This window comes from Protopterus annectens, chromosome 4.part0 (assembly GCF_019279795.1).
Source record: "Protopterus annectens isolate FY-2018-M chromosome 4.part0, PAN1.0, whole genome shotgun sequence".
NCBI classification, from domain to species: Eukaryota; Metazoa; Chordata; order Ceratodontiformes; family Protopteridae; genus Protopterus; species Protopterus annectens.
Window position 1 is genome coordinate 631,221,866 of NC_056733.1, and position 26,130 is coordinate 631,247,995.

The following is a 26,130-nucleotide window of genomic DNA, read 5'->3' on the forward strand; positions in this document are numbered from 1 at the left end:
GAAGACTTACAGAAAGGGGAAAGGATGAATACATACTGTTATTAGAAGTAGAGTTGCATGTAAAGTTTTGTCCAAAAAGTTTAAAAGATGGATAGGGATTTTGGAGTGGTGTAAAAATATAGTGATGTACTAAAAGATAATACATTTTTGTCAAAAACCGATACCAAACAAGTGTGATATGAAAAAAAGTGTGGAATTTTGGGAACGAGACCTGTACAGAAATACTTGTATTATACAAATATACGGTTAAAGCATTAGGTGTTAGCTTGTTAATTACAGGTGGAATTACTGTTGACGTAAGATGGAAAAATATTTTATAAGAATCATTGCATTACATGCTTGTGTTACAAAAAGAGGAAAGGTTTAGAAAGGTAATACAATATGTAGCAGTTAATATTGAGATAATTGTAGTAGGGCCTTATTGTAATTGAAGACCACTTAAACTTTAGTAAAAAATAAATAAAAAACGGACATTTAAAAATATGTAATTTAGAGACTTGGACATATAGAAGAGGGGAGAAAAGAACAGAAGTATAATTTATTAAAATTTAGTAACGGTTGCACAAAGGAGTATTGAGGTTTTCGGGTCATAGTGCAAATATGGATTATGGTAAAAGGAAATGATTTTATAAAAATTGTGAAAGGCATAAAATGAATGAAGTAAAATGGGATGGTGAGAGAGAAAAAAAGGTCATGAGATTATGGCAAGATCATGTAGAAATGAGAGAATTTTACAAAGATTGGTCAGAATGGTTGTTAATTTTTTATATTTTAATTTAAAATTTATCTGGTGTTTTTTTTATTCTCCCTTACTGTTGGGTCTTCATATCCGACCTCAGATCCCACTCTGCCACTTTCACAAAACTTTAGGCTCTGTGCTTCGAGCACCTCCCTTTCCCATAATGTGTTCACACCTTTCCTAACTGCCCAGATCTCGTTTACCGTCGTATAGCACAGACGTGGTCCATGAGACTTGAGAATGGGTTTTAGAGTTTGAGAGTAAAATTTTGTTAAATTTCTGTTTATTTTTAACTGAAATCACTTTAACCCTTCCAGTCTGGTGGTAGCTCGTTAGCAGCAGGGTACTGCCCTCCCCGCTTTTTTCGCTTTAGTTGCATTGGCACTCCTTTCTTTTCTGTTTACAATATATCTGTGTGTGTGTGTGTGTGTGTGTATAATATATATATATATATATATATATATATATATATATATATATATATATATACGTATATAATATATGAACTTCATCAGAAAGTCAAACCATTTTAAATAGTCCCATCTTAATTAGCCAATAATATTGAAAATGCAGTTAATTACAGAAAAAGGGCAATACATTTACTATTACCATTTCCCTTTCATTTCATGATACAATTCTAATTATAAAGTATGCCATTGAATACAATATAATATTTAATGCCATAATGTTTATGCCAAAGTTTCCATCATAAAGTTGTAAACTAACATGCTTTTAATATTTATGTGCTTATTTAAACTTAATTTAAATTTAAAGGGCTTCATGTCTGCCCTTAATAATATCTGCCATTTTAATTCTCTGGTTTCTAATAATTCATTACACCCATTTATAAAAGGAAAGCCATTAATATGTTCCAGCACTGAAAAATGATACTTTCTAAAACCCTCACATACAATACTGTGTTTACTCAGAGCGTTGAACATATTCCTAACTTTAATTGCCTTATGTTCTCTTACTCTAATTTTCAAAGGTCATAAACTTTTTCCAGTGTAAAAATCATGACAAATTCCTACGTATATTATATTTTTACTAAGACGATTGCAATAACCACTAGTCTCAAATGTTTTGGGGAAAATGTATTATGTCCTTCAAGGATGCATCTGCAGTCCTCACATATGGGTTGTCCTGCCTCAGGCATCCCTTCGGTCGGCCGGATTCCAAAGTCTGGGTCCGGCGTCGGCTGATGTCGCCCTTTCCCCGACGTCAGAGCACCTGGGGTATAAAAGCGTCAGCCGACGCCATCTTCCCCAGTCTTTCTTGCCGCGTGGTGCCCGAAGCAGAAGCAGTTCGCAAGTGCCGGTCGGCCAGCTCCTGTAATTCAGCTACCGAAGACTTCAAAAGCTAAGTACCCCATTGGGGACTCTTTCTTGCCTCAGCCGATGTCAGATAAAGTTAATAATTGCTTAACTTGTGGGAAACAAATACCTCGTAAGGATTTCCACTCTTACTGCCTCCCCTGCCTAGGCCAGACTGCGACGTCTCTGCCTGTTCAGCCTGTGCTTCCTTCAATCGGCGCACTCTTAGGCGTCGGGCGGAGTTTGCAGAGGAATTTTTGGGGGCTAGTTTCTCTTACAATATGCCGTCGGAGACTCCGACTGCTCATTTAACCAAGAAATGGAAGGACAAGGACCGACACACGTGGACCATGGTTTCGGCTGAAACCACGGCTAGGCCTACCGCGAGTGTCTCGGTCTCTGCTGAAACAGAGTCCTTGGTACTTCCGACCACCGAAACCGCTCAACCGACAACCTCGGCCCCGGAGGCCCCTACTGAGTCGGTTATTGAATTTCCTTCAGAAACTGGTGTCCTGGAAACTTCCGACACCATTCCTCTAAACAAAACTACACCAGCACGTGGTGCAGCCAGGCCTCCTGCATCCATGTCCATAAAAGCATTCACCAGGGCTAAAGCTGCTAAACACACAAAAGCTTTGCCTCCCAGGGCTATTCCTCAGGGACCCACTACAGGTTCACAGATTTTAAGCTTAGCAGAGGACCTTATTTCCTTAATTAGGGGCTCTCAGCCTCATCCGGACAGGGGCTCTCAGCCTCCTCTAGACAAAAGGCCCAGGGTTGAGCCCTCTGATCCCCATTCCTCAGATGAGGCCTCTGAAGGCTCTGCTCTCTCGGACTACCAGGAGGAGGCTTTTTCGGCCTACGAGGATTCTGATGCAGAGGAATCTATCCCCTCGGCCTCCCCTCCTGAAGAGCTGTCCTTTGGGGAGACCCTTCACTCTATGAGAGAGCATTTCAAATGGCAGGGCCAGGAATTCTCTGATTCCAGGAAGAGATTAAGGACTTTTTTGCATTTACCTCAGCATAGACCTTTGGCTGTTCCTACTGTTTTGAATGTCATTGATGATGTGTACTCTGAGTCTAGCATAACCCCTGACACTCTTCCTCCGGCTCCTGTCAAACCTGATAGGTACTACAGGGTCCCAGACTCGCATAATGTCCTTTACAAGGCCCATTCTGCTGATCAAGAAACTATTTCCCAGGGCCCTAAAGGGGTTGCAGCTGCCACTACTAAAAATCCACTCCCCTCTGAAAGGGAGTCCAGGGCTTTAGAGAGATGGGGTAAAAAAGTGTATACTTGTGCTACTCTTTCTATGAGGGCATTAAATTGTCAATTTCATATGATACAGTACCAAGAGTATTTGTTAGATGAATTGCATAAAAAACTGTCTTCACCTGAACCCCTAGATCGCAAATCACTTCAGGATCTGGTACAAAACTCCCAACAGGTTAGCAACCATTTCTTGCGGTGTGGTTATGATGCATTGGAAGCTTCATGTAGGTCAGCTATGACAGGTGCAGTCATACGTAGGCATGCTTGGCTGAAGGAACAATCTCTGCCAGACCATGTTAAAGCAAAGCTTCTGGATGCTCCACTGGAAAAGCAAAAGTTATTTGGCTCCACTGCTCAGGAGGTCTTAAAGAAATTTGAGGAAAAGGCAAAATCTGTACAAACGGTCAAAGATTTTCTCCAAGTCCAACCACCAAGATTCAGCAGAAATTGGCCTTCCAAGAATTGGTCCTTTCCAGACAGAGAGATTTCAAAGAGGCAAGAACAGGCATGCCAGAGGTAGAGGGCAAGCTAGAGGCTCCTACAGAGGACGTCAATGGCAGCCTCCCAACCAGAGAGGTAGTGCAGTCCCTACAACTGCTGCACAAGGACAGACTCAATGACTTTATCTTGACACCGCCAACCAGGGCTCAGTTGGAAGCACCTTTGGGCGGAAAGCTTTCTTTATTCTCAGAAAATTGGCACAGTATTACAAGGGACAAATGGACACTGCAAATTATAGACAAAGGATACAGGTTCCATTTTCGCACATTACCAAAAAGAAAAGGCATGCCAAACCTGCCACCGAATCAAAGGGCAGAGGCTTTGAAACAAATCTCCAACTTAATGCAAATGAGCTATAGAAAAGGTTCCTCTTTCAGAACAAGGCCAAGGATTTTATTCCAGACTATTCCTTGTTCCAAGAAAAGAAAAACAATGGAGGCCTATTCTCGACTTGTCCGCTCTGAATACTTATCTCATTGTGCCAAAATTCAAAATGCTGACTACAGCAACTCCTTCCCATGCTGGGCAAGGGGTCTTGGCTGGTAACTCTGGACCTCAAGGAGGCATACCTGCATGTCCCTATCAGACAAAGTTGCAGAAGACACCTCAGATTTCTTGCAGGTTCAGAGGATTATCAATTCTCAGCATTGCCATTTGGCTTATCTACTGTGCCCAGAGTATTCACGAAATGCCTGGCATCAGTAATTGCACACTGCAGACTTCAGGGGATTCACATATACCCATATCTGGACGACTGCCTTATACAAGCGGACAGCCAACAAACTTTGGTAAAACACTTGAATTATGCCATCCAGCTACTTCAGGCCTTGGGATATACAGTCAATATTCACAAATCAGGACTTGTTCCATCTCAAAGAATAACTTTTCTGGGTGCAAATCTAGATACAACCACCCAAATGGCTTTTCTCACAGAAGAAAAACAGACAACTACCGGATTACTTCAAAAATCTGACAAGACAAACTCAGCTGACTGCAAGGAAAATCCTGCAGGCCCTGGGTTACATGGCATCTTGCATTCTCCTGATTCCACAAGCAAGGCTGCATATGAGGAAACTACAATGGTAACTAAGGAGTTTATGGACTCAACACAGTCACCGCCTAGAAACTTTGATACCACTCATTCCATGCCTTCAAAAGGAATTTCTGTGGTGGGCTCAAGCAAGCCAGTCAAACAGGGGTCTGCCTTTCAGCAAACCAATAACCAGCCAAACCATTACAACAGACGCTTCAGACCACGGATGGGGAGCACACATGGAGGGCAGATGCATTCAAGGACTATGGTCACAAAAAGAGCTACACATGCACATAAACCAAAAGGAAATGCTGGCAGTGATGCACACAATTGAGGCCTTCAAACTCTTTCTGCATCAAGGCCACCTGCTAATAAGGACAGACAATACCACAGTTATGTGGTACATAAACAAGCAAGGAGGTACCCATTCCTATCCTCTTTGCAGACTGGCAATGAATCTATGGGAACTTTCCCTGAAACTCGATATAGAGCTGCAATCCCAGTTTGTGCCAGGAAAAGACAATATACTGGCGGACAGCCTAAGCAGATAACACAATCATGGGGGAGGCCGGACATAGATCTTTTTGCCTCCCACCACAATCAGCTGAAGAAATTCTGCTCAAGGACATACCACCCACAAGCATGGAAAGTGGACGCCCTCCCTTTCAGCTGGAGAACTCTAACAGTATACGCATTTCCACCTCTTCCATTAATGACCAAGGTCTTACTGAAGATCAGAACAGAGCAGCCAAAAGTGATTCTGATAGCTCCGGACTGGCCAACACAGTACTGGTACCCACTGTTAAAGAGCATGTCACGCACAAAACCGTGGCCTCTTCCTCAATGGCCACTTCTCCTGACGCAGCACAATTACAAAACTTTGCATTCCAACCTGAAAACCTTGCAGCTAACAGCCTGGAGAATACCTTGACTCCTCCCCAGGATAAGCTATCCAAGAGAGTGAAGGATATCATCATGGAAGCTCGCAGGCCTTCCACAAGAAAGGCATATTCAGCAAAATGGAAAAGATTTCGCACTTGGAGCACCACAAAGGGCCTAGATGCGACAGTGATGAACATGGCACATATCCTGGAATACTTGGCAGAAATGCTCCACAATGGCCTATCTTACTCTTCCATTAAAATTCATGTTTCAGAAATTTCAGCAGAATACAATACTGATCCACCTGTCTTCTCTCATCCTCTCCTAAGACAGTTTCCAAGAGGAATTAAAAACATCAATCCTCCAAGGAAACCACCAGTGCCTACATGGGACCTTATCTTCGTGTTGGAAAAACAAACACCGCCTCCCTTTGAACCAGCAGCATCTTCAGAACTACAGTTCCTGTCTTGGAAGACTGCCTTCCTTCTGGCCATAACCTCAGCAAGAAGAGTATCTGAGTTACAGGCCCTCATGGCAGTACAACCATTTCTTATTTTTCATCAGGACAGAGTCTCATTGAGAACCAATCCTTCATTCATGCCAAAGGTGGTATCCAGGGTCTCATTGAATCGAGCTATTCACCTGCCTACCTTCTTTCCAAATCCACAAAACAAAGGGGAGAAACTTCTGCATACCCTGGACATTCACAGACAGTTGCGCTACTAGGTGAACAGAACTAAAGCTTACAGAAAAACTGACTAGCTGTTTGTAGCATATGCTGCTGGTGCACAAGGAAAAGCAATTTCCAAACAGACAATTTCAAAATGGATAGGGAACTGCATTCGATTTTGTTACTCCTTTCATGGCAAAACTGAGCCAGCTAACATTAGCCCTCATTCCACCAGAGCCACAGCCACCTCCACAGCCTTCTTAAGAGGGGTGGCTACCAAGGACATTTTAGAAGCTGCTACATGGAGCTCCGTGCATACATTTTCCAAGCATTACAATTTATCCTTATATTCCAGATCCAGAGCAGGCTTTGCAACGGCAGTCCTGCAGGGCATTTTAGCTACACCATCCTTTACATAGATCCTACCACCCCCAGATTGGCTATGGTATTCTACCCATATGTGAGGACTGCAGATGCATCCTTGAAGGACATAGTACAGTTTTGCACCTACCATAAATGTAGATGTCCGATAGGTATGCATCTGCAGTCAGGTTTACCCTCCCTCCTTCCCCTCTGTGGTATTTCTTGGGTACTTATCCCTCTCATAGCTAGCTGGGGTTATCTATTATGGTGTATTTGTTTTTTATATATATATATATATATATATATATATATATATATTTGGAATTTATTGCATTTCTCCAAATTTAGCCTTCCTTAGAGGGCACCTGGCATCTGGGGCAAGAAAAACTGAGGAAGATGGTGTCGGCTGACGCTTTTATATCCCAGGCGCTCTAACGTCGGGGAAAGGGCGACATCAGCCGACGCCGGACCCAGACTTTGGAATCCGGCCGACCGAAGGGCTGCCTGAGGCAGGACAACCCATATGTGAGGACTGCAGATGCATACCTATCGGACATCTACATTTATGGTAGGTACAAAACTGTACTTTACTAGTACTCTTACATCTGCACTGTCTGCAGTGACCACAGGCATAATTACCCATCTTAAATGTACCTAACTTAACATTTCTTTGCGGATGAAACTCTAATACCTTTAAGTTTGTTAGTCTTTTAACTACAAACTCTGGCCTGTCACCCAGAATTTTCACCAATTCTGGGTTACCTGTAATAATTTTCCAAACTTGAGCAGTGCCTCCAGGAAGTTTTTAGTTTGTGAAATTCTTGGGTTTGCTGTTTTGGGAGTTATTGTATATTAATCTGTCGACTCTTGTAAAAGTAGGTTGTATAGATGAGTGTTTCTGATTTCCGTGTGCGTGGGTGACTGACGTATTTCTTTTCAGATGTCAGACAAGCCAACAGGTTTTAAGAGGTGCACCTGTTGTGGGCACAAAATCCCAAATTCTGATGCCCACAAGGTGTCTACTGTTGTGGGCTGGGGCATTTGAATGCTGACTGCTGTATTTGGGTGGCCTTCAATCCTTGTGCCCTCTTGGATCAGAGAAAAATTAATCTTGCGAGGTATGTCGCCGCCTTCTGGAGCTCAAACCCCCTCCAACCCTCCTACCTCAGAGCAGAAGGGATCCCTTTCTGTCCCTTCTGGGACTTCGCTTTTGCTGCTGAAAAGAAGAAAGAAATTATCGGATCTGACAGCTTTGACTTCGATCATGAGTCTGGCTCCCTCGGATCCAGTACCCTCTTTAGATCAGACAGCCTCAGTCCTAACGCTGTGTCTCTGATCCAGTTGTCTTTGGATCCTAGAGCTTTGGATCCTGTCACTTCCTTGGATCTGAGTGCTGTTGCATGGATCTGACAGACTTGTTTACCAGTCGGACCTTCCTCGGATCTGAAGTCCTCTGAGCCGCACCCCTCTTTAGAGCAATACAGCGCCTCCAGCTCTGACTTCTTGGATCAGTATCTCTCCAGCCAAAAGACACCCACATTCTCCAACTCTTCTCAGAGCTTCTCTCTCAGATATGGATGGGATGATGCGATTTTTACTCAAGGCTCAGATACAGATAGGGATTTTGCCATCTCTGGCCCATCCTGGTTTTGTAAGAGCCCCAACATCAGTACTGTAGGCTCCTCCTCTTATTCTCCTCCCAATTTCAGAATTTGGGTTTCCTAAGAGAGTCATCGGTGGAGCCTCAGATATATCGTTCCTCTACTGTCTGTATCCTGGACTGACTGTATCCTTATATCCTCTGATCAGAGTGGGACCTGAGGTCGAAGTTGGTGCCAACTCTGGAGGGGGGGGGGGATTGGTTTTGGCTAAGACGATGTCTGATCTGTCCCTTCCCCTGGGAGTTTTGACCTTTGACAGCTCAGGTCTGATTCTTTCTGGATGTTTTGTGTCTGCAGCAGGTGATGTCCTTCCTTCCTTGGTGGCCTTGGCACTGAGGGAGGATGGGGGGGTTGGGTTCTCCCCAGGTCCATCAGCCATCTGGGTAGCAGAGAGGGGTTTCTCTAAACCTAGAAACTCTACTTTGTTCCTCTGTGTCCTACCCAATCCTAATCTCATCCAAGCTTTTAATCCATCCATCCTGTCATAGGTCAGCCACCCAGATGAGTCTGCAGGCTTTCTCCCCACAAGGGTTTCCCCCTTCTGATTCTTCCACTGAGCATCACACAAATATGTGCAGCAGAAGAAAAAGTGCAAGAGGAGGCACTTGGGTTCCCCTTTGGAGTCTTTAACTGAAGTCCGATTTCGATGAAGGGAAAGGTCCCCCCCCCGATTTCCACCAGATGTCTCCTTTGGAGATGTTTCCTAGAAATACCCAAACAAAAAGGTGGTCGGTCCTCCCAAACTCCTTACTCTGAGGAGTTGGTATTTCTGGAGGCCTTTGCGGCGGGCTTGTCTACATTCCTGGTGACTCTCCTGGTGGATGAACTCATTGGTTTGGTTGCCTTCTGAGCTTTGAAAGTGCCAGGCATTAAGCCAATCCCTAAGCATCCTGTTAAGTTCTTGAGTCCACCCTCTGACCGTCTACATTGGAGCAAAGGGGTCCCTGTTGATGCCATTGTCAACAGCCACCAAAAAGGCGCTAGCTGAGGAAAGCTCCTCTGTTCATCCCCTGAACAGGGAACCTCTGGCTTTGGATAGACAAAGAAAGTGCTTATGCATCAACCACTTTTTCACTGGGAGTATTGAACTATTTGGCACACTTTATGCGTTTACAGAGGTCTGATCAAGGAATTATCCACCTCTCTGAAAGAGACCTTGGAGGAGAAACTCAAAAGTTTTTTCCCTAATTGGCAGCTGTGTCTTCTATTGCAAATTCCTTGATGAGGTTGATCTTGCACACTGCGGAAGGCACCTCTTGTGCTTCCAATGCAGGCATAGCCATTGGGAGACCTGCCTGGATGAGGCTTTGCAGTTTTGCAGAACCCTTCAAATCATTTCATTAATGTCCCTCTTGATGGTTCCTCCTTGTTTGGACCATCTGTGAAACAAACTCTTACCCATAGTGAGGAGGACGAGAAAACCTTGTCTGCGGTGGGGGGTTTAGTTTTATACCCCCAAATAACCTTTTCAAGGAATCAGACACTGGAAGAAACCTTGGTACAGAAAGTTTCAAGGACCTTTTCCAGGACCTTTGAGGGGATACCTCTCCCAGGGGCAGCGGAGGTTTCAACAGCAGGTGCTGCTCTAGAGGCAGAGGGGGTCCACCAAATCAGGGCTTTTGGGAACCTTTTTCTGATGAACCCTATCGGTGCTCCTAAAGCACTGCCTTGAATGTTCATCTCTGGAGGCAGTTGGTGGACGTCTTTCTCTGCACCTAGCGGCCTGGACAAAAACAACACCTGGGTGCTGAAATAATATCCAGAGGTTATTATATTCCCTCTCACCCTTCTCTTCCAAGTCCCAGGAGGATACTCCCAGACGTACCACCTAATCAGTGGGAATCTGCCACTCAAGAAGTTCAAACATTTTTAGAAGAGTCATCCAACAGCTCCTGACCGAACAAAAAGGATATGGAACTTATTGATTCTTCTTTTTGGTGCCGAAGAAAGCAGGGGACCTAAGACCTAGACTGGATCTCAGCAGTCTAAACCTACATGTCAAGAAGTCGAAGTTCCAAATGGTTACAGTTCAGTCCATATTGCCACTTCTGTGCAAGGACTATTGGATGTGCTTTGTAGATCTCCATGGCGTGTATTATATCAAAATGAACAAACACTCCAGGAGGCACTTGTCTTTGGCTGGTGGCCAGTCATTACCAATTCAGAGGACTGCCCTTTGGACTCACCACAGCTTCCTGTGTGTTTACTTAAATGTATGGCGGATGTCCTTCAAGAATGCAACTGCAGTCATAACATGTGGGTTGTCCTGCCTCATGCAGCCCTCGGTCGGCCGGATTCCAAAGTCTGGGTCCGACGTCGGCTGATGTCGCATTTCTCTCTGACGTCAGAGCGGCTGGAGTATATAAGCATCAGCCGACGCCATTTTCTTCAGTCTTTCTTGCCACACGGTGCCGAAGCAGAAGCAGTTCGCAAGTGCCGGTCGGTCACCTCCTGTATTCTACGATACCGAAGTCATCAAAAAAGCTAAGTACCCAGTTGGGGACCTTTTCTTGCCTCAGCCGATGTCAGAAATTACTGAAAAAGTTAATTGTCTTTCTTGTGGTAAACCATTACCTCATAAGGATTTCCACTCTTACTGTCTCTCTTGCCTGGGCCCAGACCACGACATCTCGGCCTGTGTAGCCTGTGCTCGCTTCAACAAGCGCACTCTCAGGCGCCGGGCGGAGTTCGCTGAAGATTTTTTCGGCGATAATTTTGCTTACACCATGCCGTCTGATCTTCCGACATCGCAAACTCCCAAAAAGCGAAAAGACTGGGACCGACATCCTCGGCCCGCGTCTACCACCGACTCCACGCCATAACCTAGCGCGAGTGCTCCCGTTCCCTCTGAGACTGTCTCTCCACCGTTCTGAACCGAAGACACCGCATTACCGATGACTCCGATTCCAGACATTACTCCGCCAGTTATAGATTTTCCTCCGGATACCGAAACCGAGGAAATGCCCGAGACCATTGCTGTAGACAAGGTCACTCCTGCACGTGGAGCTGCCAGGCCCCCTATGGCCATGTCTATTAAGGCCTACACTAGGGCTAAGGCAGCCAGCAAAACAAAGCATATTACCTCTAAATCCTTACCTCAGCCGACTCCAGAGACTCAAATTATGTCCATGGCTGCTGATTTAATTTCCATGATTAGAGGTTCACAGGCCCATCCTGAGAGAGGATCCCAGCCGCCTCCTGATAAAAGGCCCCGGGTTGAACCCTCTGACCCTACTCCTTCAGATGAAGATTCTGAGGGCTCTGTCCACTCTGATAGCCAGGAAGAGCTCTTCCAGACCTATGAGGACTCGGATGCAGAAGATTCCATCCCCTCGGCCTCCCCTCCTGAGGATATTTCTTTTGGGGAAGTTCTGCACACCATGAGGGAACATTTCAAGTGGCAGGGTCAGGATTATTCCTCAGCACAGGCCCTTAGTTATTCCTCCTGTACTTGATGTTCTAGATGATTTGTATTCTGACTCTAGTGCTACCCCTGATTCTCTCCCTCCTGCTCCAGCCAAGCCAGACGGGTATTACAGGGTCCCCGAAACTCATTCCCATTTATTCAGGGCCCATACTGTTGATTTGGAAACTATCTCACAGGGGCCTAAAGGAGTTTCAGCCTCCACCTCAAATAATCCTTTGCCCTCCAACAGGGAAGCTAGGTCATTAGAGAGGTGGGGCAAAAAGGTTTACACATCCACTACCTTATCCATGAGAGCTTTAAATTGCCTTTTTCATATGTTACAATATCAGGATTATCTGTTAGAAGATTTACAAAAAACATTAGCCACTCCTAATCCTTTAGACAGGAAGACTTTGCAGGAAGCTGTACATAACACTCAGCAAGTAAGCAATCACTTCCTGCAGTGTGGATATGATGCACTGGAAGCTTCATGTAGGGCAGCTATGACAGGGGCAGTCATTCGTAGACATGCTTGGTTAAAAGATCAACCTCTACCAGATCACGTAAAAGCAAAACTTCTGGATGCACCTTTGGAAAAGAGCAAGCTTTTTGGTACAAATGCTAAGGATGTGTTAAAGACCATCGAAGAAAAAGCAAAATCAGTTCAGACTGTGAAAGATTTCCTCCAGGTTCAACCCCCCAGATTCAGTAGGAATTGGCCTTCAAAAAACTGGTCCTTTCCTAATCCAGAAAAGTTTCAAAGGGGTAAGAACAGACGTGGCCGAGGAAGAGGCCAATACAGAGGCCCTTACAGGGGACGACAATGGCAGCCAGGAAACCAAAGAAGTGATGCAGGGGTTTCAACTGCCCCACAACCGCAATCTCAATGACTCTCCTCTACTACCGCCTACCAGGGAACAACTAGAAGCTCCCTTGGGCGGGAAATTATCTCTGTTTGCAGAAAACTGGCACAGACTGACAAAGGACAAATGGATTTTGGACATTATAGACCGAGGGTACAGGTTTCACTTACATACCTTACCAAGAAAACAAAGCATGCCAAACCTACCACAAAATCAGAGGGCAGAGGCTATCAAGCAAATCACTCTGCTGACTCAGATGAAAGCAATAGGAGTTCCACAACAAGAACAAAACCAGGGCTTTTACTCAAGACTGTTCCTTGTTCCAAGAAAAGAATCTCAATGGAGACCAATACTGGACTTGTCCGCATTAAACACCTTTCTCATAGTACCAAAGTTCAAAATGCTGACTCTACAGCAACTCCTTCCCATGCTGGGTAAGGGGTCGTGGCTGACTACTCTGGACCTCAAGGAGGCATACCTGCATGTCCCTATCAGACACAGCTGCAGAAGATACCTCAGATTTCTTGCAGGGCCAGAGCATTATCAATTCTCAGCATTGCCATTTGGCTTATCTACTGCACCCAGAGTATTTACAAAATGCCTGGCTTCAGTAATTGCTCATTGCAGGCTCCAGGGTATACAAATTTACCCGTTCCTGGACGACTGCCTCATACAAGCGGACGTCAAATTGATGTTGACAAAAAACCTGGATTATGTCATACGATTACTTCAAGCTCTGGGATACACAGTCAACTTCCAAAAGTCAAGACTGCAGCCATCCCAGCAAATAATCTTCTTAGGAGCCAAACTAGACACAGCCTCTCAGATGGCTTACCTGACAGAAGACAAGCAAGAGAAGTTAACTCATTACTTCAAAGGTTTAGCAAAACTCACCCAGATGACTGCAAGGAGATTCCTACAGGCCCTGGGTTACATGGCATCCTGCATTCTCCTGGTCCCATTAGCAAAACTACACATGAGAAAGCTTCAATGGTACCTAAAAAGCATTTGGTCTCAACACAGCAACAACTTGGAGACAATCATACCACTCATTCCATGCCTACAAAAGGAATTCCTATGGTGGGCCTCGGTGAGCCAGGCAAACACAGGTATGCCATTCAAAAAACCACAGATAACACAGACCATGACTACAGATGCCTCAGACCTTGGATGGGGGGGGCGCACATGGAAGGCAGGTGTATACAAGGACAATGGTCTCCAAAGGAAACACATCTGCATATAAACCAAAAGGAAATGCTGGCAGTAATGCATGCCATCGAGGCCTTTCAACACCAACTCCAGCAAGGCCATTTAATGATACGGACAGACAACACCACTGTGATGTGGTACATAAACAAGCAGGGGGGCACCCACTCTTACCCCCTTTGCAGACTGACAATGCAGCTTTGGGAGAAATCACTGAGCCTGAACATCCAGTTACAATCCCAGTTTGTTCCAGGAAAAGACAATGTGTTGGTGGACAGCCTAAGCAGGAATTTCACAGATCCACACGAGTGAAGGTTACATCTGAAGGCCTTCAGACAACTCACTTTGACATGGGGCAAGCCAGAAGTGGACCTATTTGCTTCTCACCTCAACCATCTTCTACCAAAATTTTGCACAAGGACATACCATCCAAAAGCTTGGAAAATAGATGCCCTCTCATTCAACTGGAACTCCCTAGCAATCTATGCATTCCCACCTCTGCCACTGATGACCTCAGTATTACTAAAGATCAAAGCAGAGAAACCCAAGGGAATCATAATAGCTCCGGACTGGCCAAGACAACACTGGTACCCACTACTACGGAGCATATGTCACACCAGGAGGTGGGCCCTTCCCCAGTGGCCTCTGCTTTTGACTCAACACAATTTCGAAACACTGCATCCAAATCTTCAGACACTGCAGCTAACAGCCTGGGAGATCCCATAAATAACTTCAACTTATCTTTCTCCAAGGAAGTTCAGCGGATATTAACAGAGGCTCGAAGACCATCCACCAGAAAGGTCTACTTAGCAAAGTGGAAAAGATTCAGCAATTGGAATACCAGCAAGGGGCATGATGCATCTTTGTTGAGCATCCCACTCATCTTGGAATATTTGACAGATATGTTAAAGAACGGCCTCTCATATTCTTCCATAAAGATACATACATCTGCTATTTCAGCTAGATACAACACTGATCCTCCTGTTTTTTCTCACCCCTTAAGGCAATTCCTCAGGGGAATCAAGAACATTAAGCCACCAAGGAAGGCCCCAGTGCCAGCCTGGGACCTCAATTTTGTCTTAGAAAAACTGACTCTACCTCCATTTGAGCCAGCAGCTTCAGTTGACTTGCAATTTCTCTCATGGAAGACAGCTTTCCTGTTGGCAATTACCTCAGCAAGAAGGGTTTCGGAGCTACAGGCCCTAATGGCAATACTACCCTTGATTATTTTTCACAGAGACAGGGTGTCATTAAGGACCAACCCTACTTTTATGCCAAAGGTGGTATCTAGGGTTTCTTTAAATCAAGCCATCTGCCTGCTTTCTTCCCCAATCCTGAGAATAAGGGGGAAAGACTGTTGCATACCTTGGACATTCACAGACAGCTTCGATACCACCTGGACAGAACCAAGGCCAGTAGGAAGTCTGAACAACTTTGTAGCTTACGCCCCTGCAGTACAAGGAAAAGCAATTTCAAAACAGACTATTTCTAAATGGATTGGACATTGCGTCAGATTCTGTTATTCCTTTCATGGAAAGACTGTTCCAGCCAATGTCAGACCACATTCCACCAGAGCTACAGCCACCTCTACAGCATTCTTAAGAGGGGTGCCTACCAAGGACATTCTAGAAGCTGCTACATGGAGCTCCGTGCATACATTCTCCAAACACTACAATCTCCCTCTATACTCCAGATCCAGAGCAGGCTTTGCTTCGGCAGTCCTGCAGGGTTTGATTGCCACACCATCCTTTTCCTAGAGCATGCCTCCTCCCCCAGCTAAGCTATGGTATTCTACCCAGATGTTATGACTGCAGTTGCATTCTTGAAGGACATAGTACAGTTTTGTACCTACCATAAATGTAGATGTCCGATAGACATGCAACTGCAGTCATTTCCCTCCCTCCATACCCCTCTATGCCTAGGGTCCACTCCTATCCCTGTTTCTCTTAGCTGGGGATATCTGTTATGGTGTATTTGTTTTACTGCTCATTTATTTGTTTGGAATCCTGTTTTTGTCTTCCAATTTGATTACAGCCTTCCTTGGAGGGCACCTGGCATCTGGGGCAAGAAACACTGAAGAAAATGGCGTCGGCTGATGCTTATATACTCCAGCCGCTCTGACGTCGGAGAGAAATGCGACATCAGCCGACGTCGGACCCAGACTTTGGAATCCGGCCGACCGAGGGCTGCCTGAGGCAGGACGACCCACATGTTATGACTGCAGTTGCATGTCTATCGGACATCTACATTTATGGTAGGTACAAAACTGTACTTTGTAGCAGCTCACCTGAGTCTACAGGGATTGCAGGTGTTTTCATACTTAAATGATTGGCTCCTCACCGCACCAACAAGGCATCAACTGATCCTAGTCAGGGATTATCTCATTCATGATGTCCTTCAAGGATGCATCTGCAGTCCTAACAAATGGGTTGTCCTGTCGTCAGGCAGCCCTTCGGTCGGCCGGATTCCAAAGTCTGGGTCTGGCCTCTGCTGGTGTCGCACTTCACCCGACGTCACAGCTGCAGTTATTCGGGTATAAAGGCATCAGCCAACGCCATTTTCCTCAGTCTTTCTTGCCGCGTGGCGCCCGAAGCAGAAGCTGTTCGCAAGTGCCGGTCGGTCAGATCCAGAGATTACTACTACCGAATACTACTTCGAAGACTTCTAAAAAGCTAAGTACCCCGTTGGGGACTCTTTCTTGCCTCAGCCGATGTCAGAAAAAGTGAATAACTGTTTAACTTGTGGGAAACAAATACCTCATAAAGATTTCCACTCTTACTGTTTACCTTGTTTAGGCCCAGACCACGACGTAGCAGCTTGTCTAGCCTGTGCTTCTTTTAACAGACGGACGCTTAGACGTCGGTCGGAGTTTGCTGAACAGTTTTTCGGCTCTGATTTCGCGTATATTATGCCGTCGGATCCTCCGACTACGCAAATTGCTAAAAAACGCAAAGAAAAGGACCGACACTCGCGGTCCGCGGTTTCGGCCGAAACCGTGGTTAAGCAAACCGCGAGTGTCTCTGTTTCGGCCGAAACAGAGTAAACGGTTCTAACTTCAGCCGAATCCATGCCTTCTACCGAGGCCTCTTCTAACCTGGTAGAATTGGGCTCTGACATCCAACCTGCTGCTGTAGTTACACAGGAATTATCGGACACCATTCCCTTGGATGTTTCTACCCCTGCACGTGGTGCTGCTAGGCCTCCTGCAGCCATGTCCATAAAGGCCTTTGCCAGGGCTAAAGCAGCCAAAATTTCTAAGTCTGTGCCTGTTAAGCCCCCCTCTCACAGGCCCAGCTCCAGTTCACAAATGCTTTCTCTGGCAGAGGATCTCATCTCTTTAATAAGGGGATCCCAACCTCATCCGGACAGGGCCTCTCAACCTCCTCCAGAAAAGAGACCTAGAGCAGAGCCCCCTGAGCCAGTGTCCACGGATGATTCCTCTGATGATTCAGACAATACAGACCATCCAGAGGCTCCTTTTTCTCCTTATGAAGACTCTGATGCTGAAGAGTCGATTCCTTCTGCCTCTCCACCTGAGGAATTTTCCTTTGGGGAAACCTTACATGCCATGAGGGAGCAATTTCAGTGGCAGGGTCAAGATTTCTCAGACTCCAGGAAAAGGCTTAGGACCTTTTTGCATTTACCACAACATAGGCCTTTAGCTGTACCTCCAGTTCTTTCTGTTGTCGATGATGCATTTACTGATGCTTGTACTGCTCCTGATACTTTACCTCCAGCTCCTGCTAAGCCCGATAGGTTCTACAGGGCCCCGGACACACATCACCATTTATACAAGGCTCCTTTTGCAGATCCCGAGACTATCTCCCAGGGGCCAAAAGCAGTAGCATCTACCTCTGTTAAAAACCCCCTCCCCTCTGAAAGGGAGTCCAGGTCCTTAGAGAGATGGGGTAAAAAAGTATACACCTCTGCTACTCTGTCAGCTAGGGCATTGAACTGTCAGTTTCATATGATCCAATATCAGGAGTTTATGCTTGATCAGTTAACTAAGAAACTGTCCTCTGAAGACTCTGTAGATAAGAAATATGTCCTAGAAATGGTGCATAACATTCAGCAGGTTAGTAACCATTCTTTAAAATGCGGCTATGATGCACTGGAGGCTTCCTTTAGATCAGCCATGACTGGCACAGTTATCAGAAGGCATACATGGTTGAAAGAACAGGCCTTGCCGGATCATGTTAAAGCGAAACTATTAGATGCTCCTATGGATAAGGTCAATTTATTTGGTTCTCCTGCTCAGCAGGTACTGAAGAAAATGGAAGAGAAAGCAAAATCTGTACAAACAGTGAAGGATTTCTTACAGGTTCAGCCTCCAAGGTTTAGTAGGAACTGGCCTTCCAAAAATTGGTCCTTTCCAGACTCCTCTAAAGCTCAGAGAGGCAGGAATAGGCGTTCCAGAGGTGGTGCCTACAGGGGACGCCAGTGGCAGGGTAACAACCAGCGAGGCACAGACGCAACTACTACCACTGCAACAGGGCAATCACAGTGACTTGGCTCTGGCACCGCCTACCAGGGAACAGATAGCAGCACCCTTAGGCGGAAAGCTAGCCTTATTTTCAAAAAACTGGCACTGCATCACAAGGGACAAGTGGATTTTACAAACTATAGACCAAGGTTACAGGTTTCATTTCCATACTTTACCAGGAAAAAGAGGAATGCCAAACCTACCCCCAAATCAAAAGACAGAAGCCCTAAAACAAATAGCTCAATTAGTAAGAATGAGAGCTGTGGAAAAGGTACCATCTATGGAACAAGGAAAGGGATTTTACTCCTGACTCTTCCTGGTACCAAGAAAAGAAAAAAAATGGAGGCCTATTCTCGACCTGTCCGCTTTAAACACATTCCTCATTGTTCCAAAATTCAAAATGCTGACCCTACAGCAGCTTCTTCCCATGCTGGGCAAGGAGTCTTGGCTGGTGACTCTAGATCTCAAGGAGGCATACCTGCACGTCCCCATACGACCAAATTGCAGAAGATACCTCAGATTTCTTGCAGGATCAGAGCATTATCAATTCTCAGCATTGCCCTTTGGCTTATCTACTGCGCCCAGAGTATTCACGAAATGCCTGGCATCAGTAATCGCTCATTGCAGGCTTCAGGGAATCCAAATTTATCCATACCTGGACGACTGCCTGATACAAGCGGACAACAAAAACAAGCTAACAGAAGACTTACAAAGAGTCATTTACTTGCTGCAAGCCCTGGGATACACAGTCAATATAAAAAAGTCAAGGCTGATTCCATCCCAAAGAATAACCTTCTTAGGTGCAGAGCTGGACACATCAAAGCAGATGGCATTCCTAACTGCAGAAAAACAAGAACAACTTCCTCTCTACTTCTTGGCATTAACAAAGCAGAACCATCTAACAGCAAGAAAAGTACTGCAAGCCCTGGGCTTCATGGCATCCTGCATAATTCTGGTCCCTCATGCCAGACTGCATATGAGAAAGCTACAGTGGTACCTGAAGAATTTATGGTCTCAACACAGGCACAGCCTAGAAACCAAAATACCACTAATCCCATGCCTGAAACAAGAGTTCCTATGGTGGGCTCAGGCATGTCAGTCAAACACAGGTTTACCCTTCTACAGCATTCAACCAAGCCAAACCATCACAACGGACGCCTCAGACCTCTGTTGGGGGGCACACATGCTGGACAAGTGCATACAATGTCTATGGACTCAAGAACAACTACACCTGCACATAAATCTAAAAGAAATGCTGGCAGTAAAATTGGCAATCCAGACATTCAGACCATTCCTCCAAGAAGGGCAGTTGATAAGGACAGACAACACCACAGTTATGTGGTACATCAACAAACAGGGAGGCACACACTCATACCCTCTATGCCGGATGGCACTGGACTTATGGAATATGGCTCTGAGTTACAATATTCAGTTACAAGCAATTTTTGTACCGGGAAAAGAAAACATCCTAGCAGACATATTAAGCATAACTACCACGGATGCCCACAAATGGATGCTACACCCGGACATTTTCAAGGCCATCACAAGAAAATGGGGACTACCACAAATAGACTTATTTGCATCTCCCCTCAATCACCAGCTCAAGAAATTCTGCACAAGGACACACCACCCACTTGCTTGGAAGGTGGACTCCCTATCCTTCAGTTGGAAAAACCTGATAGCATATGCTTTCCCACCACTTCCTTTGATGCACAAGGTGCTATTGAAGATCAAAGAGGAACGTCCAAGGATCATTTTGATAGCTCCAGGCTGGCCAAGACAACATTGGTACCCATTACTGAGGAGCATGTCTCGGGAACAAATGTGGACACTACCCCTGATCCCATTGCTGTTAACACAGAACAGCTACAACACCCTGCATCCAAACCTGAAAACTCTGCAGCTGACTGCCTGGAACATTACATAAGAGCAACTAACCCAAATTTATCACAAAGGGTTAAAGACATTCTCCTTGAGGCCCGCAGACCTTCAACAAGAAAGAATTATGCAGGAAAATGGAAAAGATATTTCATTTGGAGTACTGCAAAGGGAAAAGATGTCACTGGTAAACATAGCCAACATCCTGGAGTACTTGGCAGAGCTCTTCCATACAGGCCTGTCCTACTCTTCCATCAAGATACATGCATCAGCTATTTCGGCAGACTACAACTTGGATCCCCCTGTCTTCTCACATCCTCTGCTCAGGCAGTTTCTGAGAGGAATTAAAAATGTAAAACCTCCTAGGAAACCACCTTTGCCAGCATGGGACTTGAACTTTGTGCTAGAAAAATTGACTCTTCCGCCTTTCGAACCAGCAGCAACAGCAGAATTACAATACCTATCCTGGAAGACTGCTTTCCTGCTGGCAATCACCTCAGCAAGAAGGGTTTCTGAACTACAGGCATTAATGGCAGTGCAACCCTTCCTGATCTTCCATCAAGACAGAGTGTACATAAGAACAAATCCTTCATTTATGCCTAAGGTGGTATCCAGAGTGTCTTTAAACCAGGCTATCCATCTACCTACATTCTTCCCCAACCCACAGAACAGGGGAGAAAGACTGTGGCATACCTTGGATGTACATAGACAGTTACGCTACTACCTGGACAGAACCAAGGGCAATAGAAAGACTGACCAGCTTCTGGTAGCATATGCAACAGGAAGGGAAGGAAAAGCAATTTCCAAACAGACAGTCTCCAAGTGGATAGGAAATTGCATCAGATTTTGTTACTCCTACCATGGAAAGCAAACTCCAGAGAACATCAGGCCTCATTCTACAAGGGCTACGGCCACTACCACAGCTTTCTTACGAGGAGTGGCTACCAAGGACATCATAGAGGCTGCTACTTGGACCTCCGTGCGTACATTTGCCAAGCATTATAACTTACCTTTATACTCTAGATCCCGAGCATGGTTTGCCACTGCTGTTTTGCAAGGGATCCTAACTACACCATAATTTCTTCTTCCTCCTCCCCTAGTTTGGCTATGGTATTCTACCCATTTGTTAGGACTGCAGATGCATCCTTGAAGGACATAGTACAGTTTTGTACCTACCATAAATGTAGATGTCCGATAAGAATGCATCTGCAGTCAGGATTACCCACCCGCCTTCCCCTCTGTGGTACTCCTAGGGTATTTGCCCATCTAATAGCTAGCTGGGGGGGATCTGTTATGGTGTATTTGTTTGTATATATGTACATACATGCTTATTTTTTTTTTTTTTTTGCGTTTGCTCTCTTCCATTTGGAAACATTGGCATTTATCCAAATTTAGCCATCCAAGAGGGCACCTGGCATCTGGGGCAAGAAACACTGAGGAAAATGGCGTCGGCTGATGCCTTTATACCCGAATAACTGCAGCTGTGACGTCGGGTGAAGTGCGACACCAGCCGAGGCCAGACCTAGACTTTGGAATCCGGCCGACCGAAGGGCTGCCTGACGACAGGACAACCCATTTGTTAGGACTGCAGATGCATTCCTGTCGGACATCTACATTTATGGTAGGTACAAAACTGTACTTTTTCAACTACATGGCCATTTCGATAAACTGGACAAAATCAAATAAGACTCCTGTGTAAAATCTAGAGTTCATAGAAATGCATCTGAACCCTTAAACTCAAGTAGCTTCCTTGCCTCTGCACTGCATAACTTTTTTAAGACAACAAGTCCAGGATGTATTAGAATCTCCATCTCCCTCAGCTCAGTTGCTTCCCAGAACGCTAGTTTCCATGTCAACGGCCATCATCTTAGTCCCATTGGTAAGGTACTTTATGCGAGTCCTACAATGGACTCTGGCTGTTCACTGGTCCATTCTTTATCATTCCCTACCTACTCCTGTCAAACTGTTTGCAGATGCCGTCTCCTATGGTGGATGCAGTCAGACCTGTCACTAGGCAGGCCACAACCCCCACCCCTTATAGCCAAAGTAACCATGGAGGCTTTCCAAGTGGGGTGCAGGGGCATTATCAGGGGAAGATAGTCCAAGGCTCATGTTCCCACCATGAGACCAGGTTGCACATCAGTGTTCTAGAGATGAGTGAGCCTTCTCACTATTGCAAGCCTTTCAGGATCTTCACCCTCTAGGAACAATTGCAATTCATGCAGTCAGTCAGTGGTCTGGTACATCAATAAATAAGGAGGAACTTTATCTTAACTGTTGTGCAGGGATGCCATGAAAGTGTGGGAATGGGTGATTTCTTCAATCTGCTCTCTAATTGCAGCACACATTCCTGGGGAGAACAACATCCTAGCAGGCACCCCCAGCTGGTCCATTTTGACCTCTCGTGTTTGGTCCCACAATCAAGCAGTAGCAAACCAAATTTTCACCCGTTGGGGCCAGCCTTGCTGCAATCTTTTTGCTTCTCCCCTAAACAACAGATGCATCAGGTACTTGATCTTATTCTCCCTAAGGGGGAGATGCCAAGGAATGCTTTTGTCCACAGTTGACCCCCAGGTCTCCTATGTGCTTACCCCCTCTACTGCTGATTCCGAAGTTTCTTTAGAAAGCCAGCAGGCTGAAGAGCTCAGTAATCCTCATTACCCCTTTCTGGCATTGGAAGGTAGGGTTCCCCCTTCCTGTGGTCTCACCTAAAATATCCCCCATGGATACTGGATGTAATTCAGGACCTAATCTCTCATCCGTCAGATCATCTACAACCCAATTTCAAACCCTCCAACAGACAGCTTGGTTTCTCCACTTCCATTGATTATAAGAAAGTCCAGGCTGGCTTCCCCGGTAGGCAAGATAATCTTGGCTTCGGAAAGCTTCCACTAAAAAGGTCTGTGACAGTAAGTGGAAAAGATTTTCCATTTGGGCTTCAAAGGGGAATATAGATCCATTTACAGCTCCCACATCAGCCTTTCTTTTTTCTGAGCTTACTTTTTCATGCTGGTTCCAGTTATACATTTAAGTTGCAGCTGGCTGCCATCTCCAGTTTTCATTCTGGAAAAGGTTCTAGCTCCTCCTCAAGGTTATGCAAGGCTTTTGTGAGAAGTATTTTCCTTTTAAGGTCTCCAATGAAATATTCTTTTCCGCCTTGGGATCTGACACTAGTTCAAATCCTTACTCAGAAGTTTTTCAAACCAGCTGATTTTTGTCACCTCAGATTTATTTCATGGAAGACTATTTTCTTGGTAGCCATCACTTCAGCCAAGAATGTCTGAGTTGCAGGCTTTATCAGCCAAACCTCCTTTCATAATTTTTTTTTTTTTTTTTTTTTTTTTTTGCACAGCCTTTGTTTCCCTGTGAACTAATCCCTTTTTTTTTTTTTTTTGCCTAATCTAGCAACAGAATCTTCTTTGTTCATAAACAGTTGACAGTTGCATTTCTGTTTGCACAGGACAAGCATAGAAAATCTGCCATGAGGTCAAAATGCAAATTAAAGGTCATGCTGCTATACACCCCCAACTTTGACTCAAGATGCCTACTCCACCTATCTAGACCTCTTCGAATCTGTCAAGATTCAGTCCTTTACCCTGATCCTGGGTGACTTTAACTATCCAACCATAGACTGGAAGAACTACCTATGTCAAAACACAAATGCCCAGAGATGCCTTGATTTTTGTCAGCGCAAATGCCTTAGACCAACTGCTCGACACCCCACCAAGAGTTGATAAGTTGATGTTAACCAACATGAGTAACCACTGCAGCATCCCTACAGTGTCGTCGTCCGTGGTAAGATCCAACCACAAAGCAGTCATTTTGAAAGTTACAATCTCCCAAGACACCCCCCCCCCCCCCGGCTAAGGTCAGACATAAAAGCTTTTCCAAAGCTGATTACAGCCTCCTGAGGGAAGGTATAAACAGCTTCACAGCCCCATCCACCCTACATAGTAACTGGTACAGATGTCCAGACCTACACCAAAGTACTATACAAGCATTTATATAGCTGCATGGAATCAAGAATAACCGACTGGACAAAGTCATCCTCCTCAATGAAGAGTAAACCAGTCTGGTGGACATCTGCAGCAAATAGTCTATAATAAAGGTAGAAATTGTTGTCCAGGACCAAAAAGGAGCAGGTGCCTAATTGGAAGGAATCTCTCCTTAGTTAAACAAGCAAATAACAGCACTAGAGAAATCCTCCAAAGCAGACTTCCGAGTCCAAACTAGCCACATCTACTAAAGACAGTCATGAGGCCTTCTTCACATATGTTCACAGTCTCAAAGGAAGCACTCAGATCTGTTCAGAACTGGAGGTTGACACCACATACACAAATGTCGTAGATATAGCCAACCTGCTGGCAGACAGGTTAATTGAAAACTTCCTCCTTTGTCCTGCCATCAGTAAATCAGGACACCCCCAACACCTACCCCTCCATTTATCTCTAGGGCGCAAGTCATCCGTGCCCTCTCAACGTAAAAAAATGCAGCCTTCCTGGGACCTGTTAACATCCCAGGCTGCATACTACATGAACTCAGGCAGGAACTTTCAGCACCATTAGGCACCCTATTCAGCCGAAGCCTAAGTACCAGCTTTGTCACAGCTGAGTGAAGGATAGCCACTGTCATCCCTTTGCACAAAGGTGGCGTGTCCACTGGTCAAGGAAGTTGTAGAACCATCAGCCTAACTAGCCTGATCTGCAAGGCCTTGGAACAGATTATCATGAACCTCTTTAACAAGGACATTGACAACCTCCAAACACTCAATCCCACACAGTTTGGTTTTGTCAAGGGGAGGTCATGCCTGTTAAACTTGGTCGACTTTGTGACAGTCCCCAAAGCCATGGATTGAGGGGAAGAAGATGCACACTGTCTACCCTGACCTGGGCCAAGCCTTTTATACTATTCTCCACTCAGGTATAATAGATAAACTCTCTCAAGTAGGCATCAAGTCCGTATGTTGCTTTCCCCTTTCGGCATGTACCTCACAAAGCACATGCAGCAGTTGGAGACACCACAGATGTTCTTCACCAGGAGAATCCAGGACCTCAAATATCTACCCCACAGAGATGGGCTAAAAGCCTTATCCAGCTAAGCAGTCTCTTACAGGCTCCTCAGAGGTGGCCTATGTCTGGCATGCAAAGCAATCTGAGCCACCCTAGATGAGACTGCTGCATGTCTGCAAGTCAGGCTTCACTCGAGTAACCCACATGTACGCGACCTTAACCTGGTTTGTGACATCAGTTGGACTTGTTGGCAGGATAGTTTTGTGTCCGAGACAATGACTCCTGTGGAATAGGCTACCCTTCCACATCAAGTAGAGTGCCTTATTAACCCTTTAAGTGCAGCAAAAATAACTGGATGGGGAAAAGAAAAAACACCCTTTGGATTCTGCCTGTGTGCCTACTGGACGGGCATTGGGTGCTGATTTGTCAAAACATGGGCTAAATTTGGCTAGGTTTGCAAGGGCCTCAGGGCCATTAGCCTAGTAACTTCATATGATCAACTATTTAGATTTTCTACTTAATCATTTGGACCAGGCAGTATCCAAGATCGCCGTAGCTAAATGGATAACTGATTGATTGTATTTCAGCTGTTAATCTGAAATGGGTTGAATTGCCTCATCTTCCTAAAGCTCACTCATCTAGATCTGTGGCTACATTGCTCTGCCTTTTCTGCCAGGACATACATTTATGAAATATGTACTGCAGCCACTTGGTCTAACAAGCATACATTTGTGTCGCATTATAAACTGGACTTGCTCTCCAGAAGCAGGGCAACCTTTGGCTTGATAGTGCTCTGGCATATCCTTCCCTTGGAGCCACCCAGGAGTTACATAACTGGGAACTCAACAGT

General features: G+C 45.3%; 1 protein-coding gene across 1 annotated transcript in view; it reads left to right on the plus strand.

Moving 5' to 3' along the window:
• The window catches only part of ZCCHC8 (zinc finger CCHC-type containing 8), a 1,340,563-nt gene that overhangs the window by 704,392 nt on the left and 610,041 nt on the right, over positions 1-26,130 (plus strand). The gene's annotated exons all lie outside the window — the stretch shown is intronic.